Genomic DNA, 6,000 nt, shown 5'->3' on the forward strand with positions numbered 1-6,000 from the left:
CCCGCATGGAGAGAGTATTTGAGTCCTTGGGTTGTCCAGCTGCTAGGAGGGTTCCTTTGGCTATTGACCTCCTAGACGGGGATGCATGGCTTTGGTGGCAGGGTACCAGGAATATGGGTATTGACCCAACTACCATGACTTGGGAAGAGTTCAAAACGGAGTTCTCAAATCGGTACTATAATCAGGCATCCCAGCACCGTCTCCGATTTGATTTCATGCAGTTGAAGCAGACTGAAGAGATGACTGTGTTGCAGTATGAGGAGCGTTTCATTGCTTTGTCTCGGTTTGCCCCTGGGTTGGTGGCGACAGAAAAGTTGAAGGTTGATCAGTTTATCAATGGCCTCCTACCTATATATAGAGATTGGTTGGCGCCTCATGATTATCCGACTTTTAAGTTAGCTGTGGAGGCTTCTATGAGGTGTGAGGCTAGATATCTGGACGGTTCCCGACCTTTGGAGATTGGCGGTCCCAGTCAGGGGCCATCTAAGAGAATTGCCTCCAGTTCGGGTTCTGCATCGTCATCAGGCAGTAGACTGAGCAGTTCAGATTCTAGCTCTCGTCAGCGTTTCAGGGGACGCTTCAGGAGGTCTGGGCAGACAGGTAGGAGACAGTTCAGGGGTGGCACTGCTAGTTCCAGTGGAGGCTTTGGTAGACAGGCGATTCCGAGAGACTATCCCCAGTGTACTACTTGTGGTAGGCACCATGTGGGCCCGTGTCAGGCAGGTGTGGGGATTTGTTACCAGTGTGGCCAGTGGGGTCACTACAGGAGAGAATGCCCTCAGTTGACCCAGGGAGTCTTCACTACTACTAGTCAGAGTATGGGTCAGACCTCTGTGGGTGCTACTAGTTCGGGGTCTCATGGCAGTTTGTCAGGCAGGAGCAGCACTCAGCCGGGTCTTGGACAGAGAGGGCGTCCAGTGACCCAGGCCCGTCTTCATGCTATGACCCAGCAGGAGGGTCGCACTGCACCGAACATCATTATGGGTATGTTAATTGTTTTTGGCCAACCAGCTTTCATTTTGATTGATCCTGGAGCCTCTCACTCCTTTATGTCTAAGAGGTTTTCTTTCTTTGCTATGTGCCCCCATCTCTCCTACTCGGAGAGTGGCATGTTGTTCTACCATCGGGGGAAAGACATAGAATTGAGTGGGTACATCGTTTTTGTGGAGTGTTTGTAGAAGGAGTTTGCTTAGAGGCGGACTTGATTCCATTTGAGTTAGTGGAATTTGATGTAATCCTAGGGATGGATTTCCTTCGGATGCATCATGCCTTAGTGGATTGTTTTTGTAGTACTGTATTATTTCGGAGTCCGGGTAAGCCAATTGTCACCTTTTATGGTGAACGGGAGGTTCTCCCATCTTACATAATCTCAGCTTTAACTGTTAAGAAGATGATAAGTAGGGTTGCCAATCTTATTTGGCACATGTGGTGAATTCAGATGCCGAAGTTATGGATCTTAGCCAAATTTTGATTGTTGGTGACTATCCAGATGTATTTCCAGAAGAATTGCCTGGTTTGCCCCCGGTGCGAGAGATAGACTTTACCATTGATTTACTTACAGGTATAACACCCATCTCTCAAGCACCTTATAGAATGGCACCGGCAGAACTAAAGGAGTTATATATTCAGTTGCAGGAGTTAACGGATAAAGGGTTTATATGACCTAGTGTATCCCCCTGGGGTGCACCTGTGTTGTTTGTGAAGAAGGAAGATGGTACTTTAAGGCTTTGTATTGAGTATCGGAAACTAAACAGGGTGACTATAAGGAATAAATATCCCTTGCCCCACATTGATGATTTGTTTGACCAGTTGAGGGGTGCTAAAGTTTTCTCAAAAATTGATTTGAGGTCTGGTTATCATCAGATACGGATTAAAGAGGAGGATGTAGCCAAAACTGCTTTTCGATCACGTTATGGTCATTATGAGTTCCTTGTTATGCCTTTTGGGTTGACAAATGCACCCGCTGCTTTCATGGATCTCATGAACAGGGTGTTTCGCCCGTATCTTGACCGCTTTGTGATTGTGTTCATTGATGACATATTGGTTTATTATAAGAGAGAAGAGTTACATGCTGAGCATTTGAGTATAGTATTGGAGACTTTGAGGATAAATCAATTGTATGCTGAATTTAGTAAGTGTGAGTTTTGGTTTGACCTTATGACAATGAAGACAACGAAGATGGATGGAATTGTTTGAAGACTATAATTGTACCGTAGAGTACCACCCTGGTAAGGCGAATGTGGTGGTGGATACACTCAGTAGGAACCTCTCTGTGACTTTGTCATATTTAGGGGTCATTTGGGTACCGCTATTGTCTGAATTGAGGTCTACTGGGGTTGAGTTATCGGTTGATGAGGATGTTTCCATGGTGGCTAGTTTCCATGTGAGACCAGTGTTCATTGATAAGTGCGTGAGGCACAATCTTTTGACCCAAGAATTGAGGGGATTAAAGAAGGTGTTCGTGGCGGTTGGTAACTTGAATTATCTATTCGAAGAGATGGAACTTTAATGTTTGGAAAGAGACTTGGTGTTCCTACTTAAACAGGAAATACTTAATGAAGCTCATAGTTCCGCGTATGCTCTACAAACTGGTGGTATAAAAATGTATCGTACTCTAAAGGAATATTATTGGTGGCCAAACATGAACAGAGAAATTGCAGCCTTTGTGAGTAGATGCCTTGTATGCCAGCAAGTGAAAGCAGAAAGACAGAAGCCGTCAGGTTTGTTACAACCTTTGCCAATTCCGGAATGGAAATGGGAATATTTCACCATGGACTTTATGTATAAGTTACCTCGCACCCTGGTTGGTAATGATGGTATTGGGTGATTGTGGATCGACCCACCAAATCAGCTCATTTCCTGGAGGTTTGAGAAACTTTTAGTGTAGATAACTGACAACACTGTGTGGATGAGATTGTGAGGCTTCATGGTGTGCCCTAGTCCATTGTTTCCGAACGCGATGCCCGCTACACATCAAAGTTTTGGAGGAAGGTTCACAAATGTTTAGGAACAAAATTACATTTTAGCACTGTTTTCCATCCTCACTGAACGGACTAGACAGACTTTGGAAGACATGTTGAGGGCTTGTTCTCTACAATTTAAAGGAAGTTGGGATAAGCACTTGGCTTTGATGGAGTTTGCATATAACAACAGTTACCATTCGAGTATTGGTATGGCTCCCTACGAAGCTTTATATGGGAAACAGTGTAGGACCCCATTATGTTGGGATGAAGTGGGAGAAAGACAACTTATTGGTCCTGAGATTATTGAGATCACAACAGATAAAGTTAAGGTGATCAGAGAGAGACACAAGATGGCTCAAAGCAGACAGAAGAGCTACGCAGATAAACACAGGAAGCATCTTGAATTTCAAGTTGGTGATTGGGTATTTTTGAAGTTATCTCCGTGGAAGGGTGTGGTAAGGTTTGGTAAACGGGGGAAACTAAGTCCAAGGTATATTAGTCCCTAGGAGATTGTGGAACGAATTGGTCTTGTCGCTTATCGCTTGGCTTTACCTCCACAACTATCTCAAGTACATGATGTTTTCCACGTCTCCATGCTTCGCAAGTACATCACTGATCCTCCACATGTGTTACCAGCTCAACCCATTACACTTACAGAAGATTTAACATATGAAGAAGAACCAGTACATATCCTTATTTGTCATGAGCGGGCATTCCGAAGTAAGATACAATTTCGAGGACGAAATTTTATAAGGAGGGGAGATTGTAATACCCCGTACCTTAAAGTTTTTACTATTTACTTTTTACGATTATTGACCAAGGAGTTGACTTTTTCCTCGTCCGTTGAGTTAAGGAAATTTATTTGAGATTGTCGTAGAATACGCAAAATCGAGTTCGTGGACACGTAGTTTGTTTAAATTGGATTTATATCGGAAAAGTTATGACCAAAAATAAAAATTTCTATTTTTGGCATGGCTTTTTGTTTGTGAGCTTCTATATGTGGAAGGAGGACTTATTAAAACAGATGGAAGAGAGAGAAAGGGAAAGAATCAGAAAAAAATAAAAGGAAAGAGAGAGAGCACGGGTAGAAACCCGAGTCACCCCCCTCCCATTTTCTTTTTTTTCTTCTTCCGTCGCTGCTCTTTCCTTCTCCGGCGAATTCGTCGCCGTCCGGCCACCCCAAGACGCATCGTTGGGCACGGCGTGATCCTCTCTTCCTTCTCCTTCTAGCTATGTAAGTTTTTCACCATGGGTATCATTAGTTTTTGAGTTTTGAAGAGAATTTGCAGAAAAGGGGAAAAACGGAGTTTGGCTCCCATCTCGGTTTTCCGGCGGTTTCCGGCCGAATTTCCTTGGGTTTTGGTTGTTGGTGAATTGCTGAACATGTTGCTAACCTTGTTGCAGCTTGTCTTGAGCTGTGGAGGAAGAATTCAAGGTGATTGGGGACGTGAACAGTAGCGTGAACAGTTCCATCCGAGTTCTTGAGTTTGGGTTTGGAATTCCAGCTTTTTCTGCTTGTTTTTGGAGATTTCTGCTGGTTTTCTTTGAAGTTTTGGGTTGCTGGGTTGTTGTTGATGATCATATCTAACTATTGCAGCTTGTGTTGGCCGGTGGAGGAAGATTTGAGAGTATTTGGAGACGTGAACAGTATTATGAACAGTGCTGCGAGTTCTTGATATTTTTTTGGGTATAAATTCGGCTATTTCTGCTTGCTTTTGGTGGCTGCTGCAGGTATAGAAATGGTTGTGTGGGTTATGAAGTTGATTTTGGAATAAATAGGTTGATTGGAATTGAATTTACTCTTTAAGTGTGTGTTAAACTTGAGGTTTGTTTGATATTGAGTTTTCTTTGGTTGTGATGTTGAACATGGTTGATGGATTTGTCATGTTTGTAGTGTTGGGTGAAAATTCTTGGTAAAGGGCTATTATTAATTATTTGTTAGGAAGTAGAGAGAATTTGAGATTGTTAGAGTGGAATTTGTGATTTTGCAAAGGAGAGAAAAATTAAGAAAGAATGTGGAATTGTTCTATTTTGTGGAGGAGTTTGGAGTGGAGATTGTGTTTTGGAAAAGAAAATCTAGAGAGGAGTTGAAATTTAGAGATGGAATTGTGAGTGGAAATAAGGAAGATTAAGAATGAATTTGGAAATTTTGGAAAGGATTTTTATGATAAATTGGTGGTATTTTTGTGATGAAGGAAGTGAGATTAAATTGATTTAGTTATCGAACGGTCCTTGTGAAGATTTAAATTAAGTGAAGTCATTGAATGGTTAAGGAATCGATTGAGTGGTTATGAGTTAGAGGGCTTTGACATCGTAAGGAATTATAGAATTTAATTCCGAATAGAAGTGTGGAATTTTATAATAATTTGTGATTAATAGACGCTTATTCCGAGGGGAATGGGTTGTTTTGAGAGTATTTCATTGTATGGTCAATTATATCCTATTCTATTGTGACAGGACGTACTGAGCCCTCGAGCGAGGAGGACACAGACAGGCAGCAGGGTTAGCTGCGGGATTTACTTGTGAGTGGACTTTTATTTTGTTAAAATAATGCATGCAGCTTGGAAATAAGTTTACAGTTGATTTATTATTTGAGGAAATGTGACTATGGAAAGAAAAGGATTAAAAAGGAAACAGTTGACAAGGAGGCCAGTTTGGCGCATGCGTATCTTACCTAGTTGGCAGTCCCTTCTAGGTAATAGTCTGGTTGGCAGTCCCTTCCAGACTACAGCTCGGTTGGCAGTCCCATCCGAAGTGTCATCTGGTTGGCAGTCCCTTCCAGATGACTTGATGTAGTTAGTCGGCAGTCCCGTCTACTACTTGTGGCTAGTTGGCAGTCCCAACTAATCACCGCCTCCTATCCGGTTGGCAGTCCCTTCCGATGCGTCTTCGGGTGGCAGTCCCTCCCCGATGGCATGAGATGCCTAGGAAGCAGTCCTTCCTAGTAATCAAATGAGTTTCTTGGAAAAAGGATTGAGTTGGGAATTTTCATGAAGTATCGCTGCATGATGGTTTTGTTAAAAAGAGAAATGGGGAA

At 42.7% G+C, this 6,000-nt stretch overlaps 1 long non-coding RNA gene across 1 annotated transcript; it reads left to right on the forward strand.

Annotated features, from left to right (window-relative positions):
- The first annotated feature begins 1,936 nt into the window (after positions 1-1,936).
- LOC112181210 lies at positions 1,937-5,673 on the forward strand. The gene is made up of 2 exons (XR_005804271.1): positions 1,937-4,197; positions 4,368-5,673. It is a non-coding gene; the product is annotated as an uncharacterized LOC112181210 (long non-coding RNA).
- Positions 5,674-6,000: the final 327 nt, after the last annotated feature.

Source organism: Rosa chinensis, unplaced genomic scaffold (genome assembly GCF_002994745.2).
Source record: "Rosa chinensis cultivar Old Blush unplaced genomic scaffold, RchiOBHm-V2 RchiOBHmChr0c08, whole genome shotgun sequence".
Lineage (NCBI taxonomy): Eukaryota > Viridiplantae > Streptophyta > Magnoliopsida > Rosales > Rosaceae > Rosa > Rosa chinensis.